The sequence below is a fragment of the Sceloporus undulatus genome, chromosome 10 (assembly GCF_019175285.1).
Source record: "Sceloporus undulatus isolate JIND9_A2432 ecotype Alabama chromosome 10, SceUnd_v1.1, whole genome shotgun sequence".
Taxonomy (NCBI): domain Eukaryota; kingdom Metazoa; phylum Chordata; class Lepidosauria; order Squamata; family Phrynosomatidae; genus Sceloporus; species Sceloporus undulatus.
Genome location: NC_056531.1, coordinates 5,723,700 through 5,737,916, shown reverse-complemented (window position 1 = coordinate 5,737,916; position 14,217 = coordinate 5,723,700). Strand labels below are relative to the sequence as shown.

General features: G+C 44.7%; 1 protein-coding gene across 1 annotated transcript in view; it reads left to right on the top strand.

The window, feature by feature from the left end:
* SLC15A4 (solute carrier family 15 member 4) overlaps positions 1-14,217 on the top strand; it is a 53,793-nt gene that overhangs the window by 2,774 nt on the left and 36,802 nt on the right. The gene's annotated exons all lie outside the window — the stretch shown is intronic.

Sequence of the window (14,217 nt, the reverse complement as noted above, 5' to 3'; positions counted from 1 at the left end):
AGACGACCCCTGTGAAAGGGTCGTTCGACCCCCAAAGGGGTTGCAACCCACAGGTTGAGAACCGCTGGCCTAGGACTTTGTGTTACCATGAAGATCTGTGCTTTCATCAGTACCGCCTCTACTTACGAAGCATGGAATTGTTCCATGCTCTCATTGTGTGCATAGTTGCTATGGCCAGACTATCACTTGTGGCCAGCTTTCAGCTGACCAGGCTCTCTCTGCTTAACCAGGCAGGTCCTTGGATGGCAGACCTGCAGTCTGTCACTGGGGCTGTATTCGGCCCTTTTGAGTGTGATAGAACCAGCCAGAGCTTATGTTCCCCTGGCATCTCCATGCCACAACGGAGCAGCAGAGGAGAAACTTGTGAATGAGATTTTGTATTGCTCCTTGTTTCTCTACACAATGAGTGGTATTCTGCGAAGCTTTCTCCTGGCAGTTGACAGACCAAAGAATGCTCTGCCCGCCTGCCATGAGAGCCCTGTGTGTTGGGGGAGCTTTCATGGGCCGTTGGAAAGGGCAGACGAGTCAGTCCATCCGGTGGGCCTTCTCATGGGGCTGATAAAACTGTTCAAGGCCTTGGAAAAGGGCAAGCCAAATGATGAAGGTGTAAGACGACTTACCCTGGAGGAAAGGGCGGCGGAAACATGTAGGGCTTGGAAGACAAAGACAGCTCGAGGAGGACAGGACCTATGTTCATAAAATGAGGAGTACTTTTCTCAGTGGGGGTGAGCAAACTTTTTGTCCCCATGGGATGCTGGATGTGGGGGGGGGGGCATGCGCTCCTACAGACAACACTTTGTTTTCTTGCTTTATTGGGAGAAAGTGGGGAGAGGCTTCTTTTCTAGTTGTTCTCCAGCATAGAAAAAACAGATCTAGGTAAACGTTCATTATTATTATTATTATTATTATTATTATTATTATTATTACTATTACAAGTCCCAGAATCCTCTAGATAGCACAGGAAGTGGAATTTAGGGAGTTGTAGTCCAAAGAAGTCCACAGAAGGAATTTAGGGAGTTGTAGTCCAAAGAAGGAAACCTTTCCAAGTTCCCATGAGATCAGTATTTATTTTATTTTGAGACCTCTTGAATTGCCCTAGTTCAATGCTACGGAATCTTGCGAAGTGTAGTTTATTGTGGCACAAGAGCTCTCTGACAGAAGGCTCAATGTCTCACAAAACCACAATTCCTTAGCACTGAGCCAGGGCAGTGAACGTGGTTTCAAACTGGATTATTTCTGCAGTGTGTTTTGGAGCCCAGTTCACTTTTTTCCTTGATACTAGGAGGCTTTCTAGATTGGCATTTGGGACGTCCGGAGGACGTCCCATTTTAAAAAAGGGGCGTCTCTTATAGACGCCCCTGGGCCTAGTACGGACTCTGTCCGTTCAAGATGGCGCCGGCCCTTCTACATGGCCGGTGCCATCTTTGCGTATCGGACGCTGAGCGTCCGTACGCGTCGCATCCCTTCTGACGTAGCGAGTGCGCCCCTGGCGCCTCGCTACGTCGCAAACACGACGGAAAAAGAAGCTCCATTTTGGAGCTTCTTTTTCGGTCCGCGCGGGAGTCGGGCCGTCTGAAGGCTTCGGCTCCCCCGCGGACCTACCAGCGGCGGCGGCAGACCGCCGCAAAGCGGCGGTATGTACCCCGCCTAGGAAATGCATGAAATGAACAGAGAGGGGTGTTTGACCATAGGTAGGCCTAAATATCCAGAAGGCCCCAGATCCGGTCTAATCTTGGAAGCTAAGCAGGCTCAGCCCTGGTTAGTACTTGGATAGGGGACTGCCAACAAATACCAGGTGATGTCAGTTATATTTCAGAGGAAGGATCTGGCAAAACCACCTCTGAATAGACCTTGCCTAAGAAAACCCTGTGAAATTAATGGGGTTTCCATAAGTCCACAGGTGACATGAAGGCACAGTCAGCCAGGTTCGAATATCCCCACAGGACTCATTTCAGCCCTTGGAACAGTGTAAGTTGTGCACTCCTGATGCACATCCAAATAATACTAGAACTTGGATTTGCTCAAGAAAACTGGTTGGCAATATCCTGGAATGCACAGCCTCAGGGTATGAGGATAACCATTGGCACAGAGCACAGTCATGCTGAGTGACAGCTCCCATTGAATTCAGCAAGACTTACGGAAATGGAATTATATGTGAGATTGCACTACAAATTAATTTGGCAAAGTCTATCCATTAAAGTGTAGCATGACCACTGGCAGGGCTAAATAGGCCTTTGGATTGATTAATTTAAAATGCTCTTTGTGTGTGCTTTGATTTATTAGTGACTTTTGACACCTACTTTTCCTCCAGTGAGCTCAGCACTTCATCCTCACAACAGCCCTGCGCGGCTGGCTGGCCCAGTGAACTTCATGGCTCAGTGAGGATTTGATCTTCCAGGTTTCAACACCACTGCAGTATGGGGACCCCCTTTCTTTCTTAGCCCCAGGATTCCTTGAAACATGGGTCAAAACATACACGTCGATATTCATTACGTTAGTTGAGTGAAAGATCGGGTGGGTGGCAAAGATTGTTATTTGATTTTACCTAGAACTCTTTTTTTTTCACTTTTGGGTGACCAAAACAAAAGGAAGGAAAAAATTGTGTTCAGTTTGACACTGTTCTCACTTGGCCATGTATTTTCATTCTGTCCTTTATTACTAAAACTCTCTGTCTAGAACTTCAAGCAAAGCCAGAAAGTTTCTAATCTCATTAACCACAGCCTTTGCTTTATCTGTTTAGAATTGTCTCTTCGTGAACAGTCAAGATCAGTTTAGGTGTCTAATCTTTTCCTTCCTCTTTTAATCACTGATTTTTGAAAGCAGAGCTCTGCAAAAAGTCAAAAACTTCCTTCCGGTGCAAGTTGACCAAACAGTAATATTGTGTAATTCCCTTTGTAACCTCTGTTTCATTGTCTTCCTGGGGAGAAGCCATGTAGATCTTTGATATAGCTAGGACTTTTGCAGGCAGAGCAAGGGATCTACATAGTTATCTTCCGCAGCAATTTGCAGAGTCAAGACTCACTTATTTTTTTTTTAATTTTTTAAAATAAGAACACACTAATGATGATCTAAGGGCCTGAACAGAGAGGCCAACATAAAGCTGCTTTGGGTCACTTTGGAGGTATGCTGTTTAAATGCTGCATGCGTCCTAAGAGGCCAGAAGCTGCGCCAAAGCCACGTTCCAGTCCTAAGAACTATAGCGCAGCTTTGGCGCAGCTTCTGGCCTCTTAGGATGTGTGTGTCATTTAAACAGCATACCTCCAAACTGACCCGAAGCAGCTTCATTTTGGCCTGTCTGTTCGGGCCCTAAGTTATTCTGGCAAAAGCTCTCGCATCTGAATGCCAAGGACAGGATTGTGTGATTGCTTTATGCTCCTGAGGATCCTTTAGACTTGTAATTTTTGAATAACAATGCCTACACCCCTTCCATCAACATGGCCTTAGTCAAGTTTATAAGATGGCAGGCCAGGGCTGTGCTGGCTGGGGGCTTTTGGAAGGTGTGGCCCAAAATGTGTATTTCTTCTCAGTTCTTGCTGCTCCTTGGTCTCATTCTGCAAAGTGGACTATGATTCTCTCATTGTTCTTGCTTCTGGACTGGCGACTGCAGGGCCAAAGGCTATGTGTCAGTGGGCCAGATTTGGCACTGGAGTTTTCAGTTGCAGATCCATTCATCTGAAGTAGAAATAAATCCTGATGTATACTTAGTAGGAGGGATCAAAGTGTAAATTTGTGCTTAAGTCCATCAAGCAGTTCACCTACCTGGGAAGCATCATCTCCTCAGACGCCAAGATTGATAAAGAGATCGATCACAGACTGCAAAGGCATATAGTGCATTCGGAAGGCTTCACAAAAGAGTCTGGAGTAACAAACACTTGAGGCGAAGCACAAAAATCAGTGTGTACAGAGCCATTGTACTGTCTATTCTCCTCTATGGGTCTGAAACATGGGTCACCTATCACCAACACCTACGATTCCTTGAACGCTTTCATCAGCGCTGTTTACGCACAATTCTAAATATACACTGGACTGACTATGTGACAAATGTTGCTGTCCTCGAGCAAGCAGGGATCACCAGCATTGAGGCCATGCTATTGAGGATGCAGCTGCGCAGAGCAGGACACGTTTCTAGGATGAAGGACCATCGCCTCCCAAAAATAGTATTCTACGGTGAACTTGCCACGGGTCAGCGTAAGAGGGGCGCCCCAAAGAAGAGATACAAGGACTCCCTGAAACAACATCTCAGGCTCGGCCAAACTGATCACCAACAATGGTCCAGCCTGGCCTTGCATCGGGGGGCATGGAGACGCACTATCTATGATGCTGTAATCTTTTTTGAAAGCTCACTCCGAACGAGTCACAAAGAGAAACAACAGTGCAGAAAGAACCACAACCCGGAAACATCACCCAAGGAGACTTTTCACTGTGCTTCTTGCAACCGGACCTGTTTATCCCGGATTGGACTTTTTAGTCATCAACGCGCTTGTACAAAGCGGGGGATGAGTCCTTCCTGAATCTTCCTTCATGAAGCAAAGCCAGAGAGTAAAAATCATAGGATATACTGTACATACAGCTTTAATGAGCCTGAAGATGCTCTTTGGGTCCTGGCTTCCTTCTTTGAGGATGCACTGCGAGATCCTACCCACACCTTCATATGCTTTTGTGGCTGAACATTTTTCGTAGTAGCACATCCAGTTTCTATATAACACCTTGACCCTTGCAAGCTAGATCATTACCTTTCCATCTTCTTGAAGGTCCGCTGTTCCTGTGTAAATATTGATTGCTTGGGCCTGAAGTGAAAAAACTTTTTTCAATGTTGCAGCTGCTTTTATAGTATTTCTGGGTGCTGAATTTGAAAAACACAACAAAAATGTTATATCACAGTCCCCCCCCCCATTCAATATTTTTATCAATTCAGTTGTTACTCAGCTTCGATTAAGTGTGGATGCTGATGTTCCCCTGCAGTTTCTTTTAGTGCTTTTCAGTGGATTTTTGTGTTTCATATCAGTGAAGTAAAGAGTTTTGAAAGTCTGGTAGGAGATTTTAACCCCTATCTTACCCTTGGCAGGATAATTCTTTGCAGGATAATTTCATTCAGTCTCATATTGCAAGCTAGGAATGTCAAAGCAAAGAGTGAAAAATCTGTATGTGATGAAGCAAATCTGAGATCATTTCCCTATTAAATTCCTATTAAACCAGCTTACATTTTCAAAACTTTTTATGACCCTCAAATTTGCAGGCTTGTGTTATCAGCCCTGCTGGCTGGGGCTGATGGAAGTTGTAGTCAGAAACATAAGAAAGGCCCCCAGATTAGAGGGTTGCTCTAAAAACTATTTATTGGGATGGCAGCTATACTTCCAAAGGGCAAAAAATACCCTCATGTTAACTTTCAACACAAACACGACAGAAGTACTTTGCTTTTGTAGTGTTTGCACTGCCTCTTGAATGAATCTTTAAGCCCAGTGTGCTAAGAAAGAGCTTCTTTGATTTCTTGCATTCCTCTTAATTTCAATGAGCATTTGCAAAAAACCTTATGTTGGTCAGTCTGTTCCAGGAAGATGAAAGTGGTTCTGCCCTACTCCATACCACCCTGACATTGAATAATGCTAGAGAAAAGCCATAAGATACTACTGGATTTTTTGAAACCTTAATTGGATTATATATAACTATAGAGGTTCATGGGACAATTTTTTATCAACAGCTCTGGGAAATCAACCTACCACCTCCCTCCCTAAAAACAGAAAAGTGGTCAGAAGTCCACTTCTAGTCATGTAAACCACTTGTGGAGATACCGTACTTTGGGAATCTATGGTCCCGTACAGACACGCCAAAATAAAGCTGTGTCGGGTCACTTTGGAGGTATGTTGCTTAAATGACAAATGCATCTTAAGAGGCCAGAAGCTACACCAAAGCCACACTCCAGTCCTTAGAACAGGAGCATGGCTTTGGCGCTGCTTCTGGCCTCTTAGGACTCATACATAATTTAAACAGCATACCTTCAAAGCAACCTGAAGCAGCTTTATTTTGGCCTGTCTGTACGGGCTCTATGAAGGCTTCTGGATGCAGACATATATGTTTCTTTTGACTGGTTCTTTTTCAGCTGGGGGTACAGAATAGTCCCCGAGGGCTGCTTGTGGCCATTGGCAGCAGGATTCCCAACCTTGCTCTAGTTAAATTTTGGATTAAATCCAACACTGCGCTGATAGCCATCCAATAATTGTGAAGTTGAAGGCTTCCATGGATAGCATCCATAGTTTTTGTGGGTTTTTCGGGCTATGTGGCCATGTTCTGGAAGAGTTTATTCCTAACGTTTCGCCAGCAGCTGTGCTGGCACCTTCAGAGAAATACCTGTCTTCTCCTCTTCATCTCCTTGCAATCGTCCATGTCCCCTAAAACTGGGATGTTGGATTATGGGTGTCCAGAGTTCTGTTTTTTCTGGTCAGTTATGAAACCACAGCTGAAGTGCTTCTGAATAGAGCTGGTTTTGAGGTTGCAGTGGGGAGGAGGATCACTCCCAGTTCTATTGGATACTGCCATTCCACCAGTCTGCCGTAGGATCCTGCCTGTTGAGCATCATTCAACGACATGCAGGCTTGTTTCAATATTCTGTAAGGCCTGTGACTTGTCATGGCAGGCATTCCCCATGGGAAACAAAACAGCCTGAGCAATTAGTCACTTTATTTGTATGCCAGCATCTCATAAACCATATGCTCAGAGCCGTTTCCGACAAAGCAAAGCATAATTGCACATGTCTGTGGAAGAGAAATCCGAACAGGTTCATAATAAGTGAATAAAACATTAGCAGCAAAATAACCAAAAAAAAAGAAAAGAAAAAAGGCAGCAGTAACAAAATGAAAAATGATTTCTTTTTCATTACCAGCCACAGTGAAATGAAACCTCTTCCTGGCATTTCTGATTAGCAGCAGCAATGGGAGAAGAGTGCATACAGTGGTCTCTTAGTATCCGCTGGGGTTTGGTTACTTCCAGGGGCCCCTGTGGACACCAAAATCCGTGGATGCTCTAATCCTATTAAATACAGTGACATAGTGAAATAGTGTCCCTTATATAAAATTGCAAAATCAAGCTTTGCTTTTTGAAATTATAAGCTGTGGATGGTTGAATGCATGGATTAAGAATCCATGGATATGGAGGGTCAACTGTATGGAGGGAAGTCCCAGCATGAGAAGATGTGGGGAGGTGACCAAGACTCGCGTTGTTTTTCTTCTCCATCCCCTAAATTTGGAACCATACAGCCTGATATTTCTGCTGTAGAGGGGTGGAGACAAAACTTGCCATGTTTGCAACTGAAATGTTGTTTCTGTTATTTTAAAAACAACAACACACGGTTCTCTCTTTTTGTAATTAGCAGCAAAAGCTTTTCAGAGAAATGTGGGCCAGTTTGAAACTGCAGGATTTTTTATTTTTTAAGGGTAGCCTGCCCTCTCCCTTGGATAGTATGCAGGGCTGTCTCCTCTGGTGGCAGTGGAAAAAGCAGAGACAAATGTATTGAAACCTTTCATGAGTGAATGGCTCTCCTTGATGGGGTAATCTATTGTAATTCCTAAACAAGATTGGAATTGTTGTACCGATCAGCTGCCTTGGTAGTTACTGAGTCTGCTTAAAATGTGTTGCGGCTTTTATAACTAGCATCGATAAATTGGCCTTTTCCATCCCTCGTGCACCCGTTTTGTATGGTTTCCCTGCTTTGTGGTGTTGAGCTTTGACTGTATTCTATCGTGTTCATTGATTATAGCTATCGGCCACATGGGTAGAGGAACTGTTGATGCCATAGGTTAGTGGCAGGGCGCCTGCTTTGCATGCAAGAAGCCCTGTATTTGATCCTCAGCCTCTCCCAGTTGAACAATCAAGTAGGAAGGGATGGGCAATAGACCACAGACTCCTGGGAGGTCACAATGTGCTCACGGGCCTGCAAAGGCTTAAAGGTTGGAGCCGGGCATGTTTAGCCTGGAAAAGAGACGGTTAAGAGGTGATATGATAGCCCTGTTTAAGTATTTGAAGGGATGCCACATTGAGGATGGAGCAAGCTTGTTTTATGCTGCTCCAGAGAACAGGACCAGGAACAATGGATGCAAGCTACAGGAAAAGAGATTCCACCTCAACATTAGGAAGAACTTTCTGAAAGTAAGGGCTGTTTGACAATAGAAGACACTCCCTCAGAGTGTGGTGGAGTCTCCTTCTTTGGAGGTCTTTAAGCAGAGGCTGGATGGCCATCAGTCACAGGGAATGATTGGATTGTGCCTTCCTACATGACAGAAGAGGGTTGGACTGGATGGTCCTTGGGGTCTCTTCCAACTCTGTGATTTGATGATTCTATGATTCAGACCACCTCCTCTCCACAACGGAGGAGCCACATGACAAGAGTCAAGGCAAAGGCAGGCTGGTTGGCTGGGCCTGCCCATTGCCTGACAATCCTTCAATGCAGAAATGTGCTTGTGAACACTTTGCAAACACCTAACACATAACTTCAGGAGGTGTGCGCACCACAAAAGGGTGGTATGCCTCACTCCACGCATGAGAGCGGTGTGTTGGAAACGTGTACCTTCTTTCCCCCTTCACTGTGGAGGTCTTAGTTACCAGATTTAGAAACTTGAATTCAGAGGTGTAGGAGCAATTGAGATGGTGGTGGTGGAGGAGGAGGAACAGGAGTTGTGAGGAGGGTGTAGTTATCTCAGCCTAAGGCGATGTCACTCTTTGAAGAGTTAGGAAGACAACCTTGTATCACCTCAGGCCCTTGTTTTAGGTGTCTCATCTTTCCCTTGTAAAGGAATGGAGTGGAAGAGAGAGAAAGAGAGAGAACTGTCAGCTCTGCTGTCGCTCAGCCTGCCTCCTCCCCAGAGCAGAACAGATCCGTAACAGGAGCCAAGGCAAAGGCTGGATGGGCTCCAGCTGCAAACTGTTGGGAAGAAGCAGGAGAAATGTCTGCCCTCCCCCTCCAGCATCTCTGATGGAAGGTTTAATGGATGGTGTGACTGTAATGGTTCAGTGTTCAGGGATGATGATGATGATGATGATGATGATGTCTTAGAGGTCAACAGCAACCAAAGCTATTTAAAGGGGGTCCCTGGTAAAGAAAAGTTTAAGAACCATTTCAATAGACCCTTCTGTGCGCGAGCTTCTGGAGAGCTTCCCCAAGTCTCCCAAGTTTTCTGCAAGTAGACCAGGTTGGTCTGCAGCTCCCATCATTCCTCCCCATTAGCCAAGCACAACTTGATGACTATGTTGCCCATCTCTGAAGTTGGGCAATGTTCTGCCAGAAGGACCAGTAGACTGGCATGTTATATAGTAGATTCATCTGTTGGCTTCATGACCCAAACAAAAATTCCCAGACACGTCCTTATCGTTGCTTTCTAAATGGAAGAGCAGAGGTAGAGCTTGGAAGCTCCTTTTTTTGAACTGCAGCTCCCAGAATTCCCTAGTCTGGTTATGCTGACTGGAGGGTTCTGGGAGATGCAGTCCAAAATAGGAACATTCCCAAGCTCTGTAGCCATGTACGTGTCCTGAAACTAATGTGGTGCTTTTACAATTACTGTACTTTACTTTCTACCCCCACCTCACCACCTTTTTCCGGGAACGTACTTAAATTCCCTTAATTTGGACTCCTGCACTTCAGATGTTATTTTTCCTGTCATCCTCTGGTTCCTCTTTTGTGTAATACTGGGTTAGGGCTGCTTCCTGGAGTTCTGTGTCACACGTTGTGATTTATTATATTTATTTTTGCCTGTTTCAGTTCTCAGTGTGTCCTCTTAAACTACAAGGAAATGAAACCAACTGTTTAAAAATCTGCATTGTTAAGCCAGTAGGCAGGTCTAGTGAAATGAATGTGGTTGCTCCTTATTCCTTACTAGTGGAGTGTGCCTAGTAGGATTTCTGCTGGATCATACCCTCAGTTCTCACTTCTTTCTGGTCAGTTTTGGGACCATAGTTCAGGGGTTTCTCAATATGTATTAGAGTAGGGGTGGACAAAGTATAGGTTGCTAGCACTTGTCTGATGAAATCCAATGAATCTTTCCTTTCCCAATTTATAGGCTAGCATCTCCCAGGCTTACTTTGATCTCATTCAACACTCTCTAATTTCTCTTGTATCTTTTTCTTCCATTCAGTGTTTTTGTATAAAATATCTTCTCATTAGGACAATTCCTAGTTGTGATCATCTTCTCCCATCTTCTTAGTTCCCCTCCTTTGTCATCGTCTTTATCCTTCTCCTCTCTCCCAAATTCTCAGGGCTGGATTTATCTTCTCCCTCTTCTCTCTCTCTCTCTTTCTGTCTCAACCTTTCTCTTTCTACCTTATATTTCTAGGTAAGTTCATTGTCATCTTCCTTCTTTCCTTCCCTCCGTGTCTCTTCTGCTCTTTTGCCTTTGCTCTCACTGAAGAAACCCTTGAAACTGCAAGTATGTTGAACCTTGGAGTTTTGAAGTTGCAGATCCTGTTAAACTTAATAGGACTTACTTCCAAATATATGTTCACAGATAGGATGGCCCTGTTGGTCTCTGTGAGCCGTGAATTTCGTGACTGACAATCTCAATGTCTGTTTCCCCAGTTCTGCCTTGCTGGGCTGAGCATGAGCCTTTACAGATTTGTTCCTGGAAGAACTCTTGATAAACCTCTGAGGAATGTCAAGAGTTTCCCAGAGCATAGTTTTAAAATCTACTACTACAGAACTTCAGTTGAGGTCCCCCCACCCTTTCTCCCTCTTTGTTGAGGGTGGGAAAGATCATAGAATCGTAGAGCTGGAAGAGACCGCAAGGGCCATCTGGTCCAACCCCATTCTGCCATGCAGGAGCTCTCAATCAAAGCATCCCCGACAGATGGCCATCCAGCCTCCGTTTAAAGACCTCCAGAGAAGAGACTCCACCACTCTCCGAGCAAGATGCGACCCTTCAATTCCCAACATTCCTCACCACGGAATGTGCTGGCCAAGGCTGATGGGGGTTTCAGTCCAGCAAGATTTAGAAGGCTGCATGATTCTCACTCTTAACGTAATCTAAGGAATAGGTAGCGGTTGTGTGGCCAAGAGGCCACATGGCTCTTCACCCCTGTCTTAACAGGCTATGTTATATCCAAGGAAAGCAATGGGGAGCTTTGATAAGAACCAACAAAAAGGTAAAATTGGATTGAAACATCAGGATCACAAAGGAGTCTTCCTCTGTGAACAGTGTTCAAAACGTGTATATGTCTATGCACACACACTCATCAATAGAGGAGTAAATTTCCATTACACGTACATTATGGAAAGGGATATTGTAGCACCTTTGAGACTAACTGAAAGAAAGAAGTTGGTAGCACGAGCTTTCCTAGACTTGGTTCTACTTCCTGAGACGCCATTATTGATGAAGTAGGCTCAGGTCTAGGAAAGCTCATGCTACCAGCATTTTTTTTTACAGTTAGTCTCAAAGGTGCTGCAAAACTCTTTTGCATATTGATTTTCCAGACTTAAAACAGCTATGTCTTTGAATTATAGGTACAAAGCTGTTTCACAGGTTTACTCTACGCTCGACCGTATTGGCACTAATCCCAAAATGGAGGAAATGGAATACTTGCATGCCGTTAAAAACAAGTTGCACCTTTGTGACAGAGCATGGGCCAGATTGACTGTCATGTTGCTGTGTGAGATTGTCAGGTCGGCATAAGTTGAAAGGCACAAACGGCTCAGTAAAATAAGATCTGGTGATGATTCAGCGAAATGAAGTATGAATTATGCTGTACTGTGTTTTTCTCCCCTGTGGAGATGGCAACTTTTTCCTTGACAGCTGTGCCACAATGACAGAGCAGAAACGCTAGTCGATCATGAGCTTTGCACTCTGTATAACGGATCTCTCCGACGCGCTTCCTTTCCCAGTGGAGGTATTCCTATAACAAATGCTATTCTCTCTCAAAGAAATTCATTTATCTCTTTAAACAGAGCTGCCCCTCGAGGCCATATCTCTCTGACATGTGCTATAGAGACCAATACAGAACTCTCTTAGAATGAAAGCACATCAATTTCCTAGGTTTCGACTGCTGCTGTTTACTGGGCTTTATCCCTGTTTTTCCAATCATAAAAGACTGTTCTGACTTTGCTCTTTTTTTGCTGAAGAAGCTGGAAGGCTTTTGACGCACGTTACCAATGTGTGTGGCCATGTACTCAGGGCTGTCCCGAAAGGAAGGACTATCTTACTGTTGAACACTGCAGCTTAGATTGGGTTCTCCGCCACACCTGAATGGAGTGGGATGGTCGAAGGAGTCCAGGGCCAGAATGCTCCAGCCAGCATGGCCAGCGAGACACATTGAGGGCCCAAACAGACAGACCAAAATAAAGCTGCTTTGGGCCACTTTGGAAGTGTGCTGTTTAAATGAAGCATGTGTCCTAAGAGTCCAGAAGCTGTGCTAAAGCCACGTTCCAGTCCTAGGGACTAGAGCGCAGCTTTGGGCCTCTTAAGATTCATGTGTTCAGGCCCTGAGTGATGTTGGACAAGTGGCAATGTTGGCTGGGGCATTCAGGATGTTGCAAACCCAAAAGTAACTTGCGAGCTCTTTGGCTTAATAACAGAGATCAGCACTGCACCCTACAGCTAGTTACGAGTAGACATTCATATCAAGGGACTACTTTTACCTTTACTTTTTTATTGTCAAGGCGAACCTATTCTTTGGGGAAATTACCCATTCTATTATAAACACACGTGGTCTGCAAGGAGTGGACAAAATCTGCTCCTTTTGTGACTGGGCTTGGGCCACTCCAGGCAGCCCCACCATGGCTTTGGCAGTTTGGGAGCAAGCGTCATTTAAACGCCACACTCCCACCATGGCGTGACAGTCATGACAGACCTTTGGGCCCGTCTGCTTTAGGCCATAGTTTGTTGAGACAGGGTAGAAAGCCACAGAAGGTCTGTTCTGAGTACATGAGGATGAGAGTTCTTAGACATGTGGGATTGCTTTGGCAGTGATTCTCATTGTAAGACTAGGGGTCTTAGGCAGCAACATTTGCAAGTATTCAGTGTTGGATGGTATGCTAATAGAGAATAAATTTGATCATTTCAGAACTATATTTTACTTCTCTTAGTTCTTCCTCTCAGGATGTGTAGCCGTACATCCGCTCTTGGCAAGCTTTCTGGAATACCTCTGCTGGTTGTAAAATTGCATCTGCAGATGGAGTCGCGCATGAATGATGTTGCTTGGTTAAAGTGATGCCCTGTTTCTAACTAAATCAAAGAAAAGACTTTATGGATGAATCTAGAAAAGTTTTATTGAAGATTAGGTTCCAACTTAGGCTTCCCTGCAACTCACCCTCCTCCCAGTGGCCTTCATTCCTTCCCACACAGTACCCTGCAGCTAAATGGCATTGAATCCTACAAACATCCCCCTGGACCTCCTCATCTCTCCCAACACACCAGACCCACTCTAACATGGCTCCAGGCGTGAGTCTCATAGAATCATAGAATCGTAGAGTTGGAAGAGACCGCTAGGGCCATCCAGTCCAACCCCCAAGTCTGTTGCGTCTCTGACAGTTACCCGCCTGTCCTTCCATACAGTATGATGAAAAATCAAAACAAGAGGGTCTTCTATATCAGCTGTGTTTTCCCTAACTAGTTAGCTTTATATATGCAGTGAATTTGGTTTTGCACAGAGAGGTATCGAGTCATGGGATTCTCCTCTAATCCTTCTAGTATTAATAATACTAGCCACTGTTCTGTTGTTGTTAAATTGTCTTTTGCAGTGTTGTCTTTGTTAGGTCCAAGAGGTTAGGAAGTGAACGATCCTTGCTCAATAAACTGCACAGTCCACTGCGCATGCAAATTGCAGTATGTTGTTTAAATAATAATATGTATGGGAATGGGGAAGGAAAGTGTCAGTTGTCACAAATAGCCAAAGAAAACCTATTTGGGGCTACACTTCCCAGAATTGCTCAGCCAGCATGGTCAGAGGCCTGGCTGAATAGGAGCTTATGGGATTTGTAGTCCAGAAACTTTATTAGAAGTCTCCCCATGTGTGTGTGTGTATATGTGTGTGTGTGTGCGTGCGTTTGTGTGCATGCACCTTTAGTTTGCCTGTTGACTTATGATGATCCCATGAATTTCCTAGGATTTTCATAGAAAGGAATACTCATGCATGGTTTTGCCAGTTCCTTCCTCTGAAATATAGCCTACAGCCCCCGATACATATTTGGCTGTCTCCCATCCCAGCTTTAAGTATGTCCTTAGAAGTATATGAACATTTTTAAAA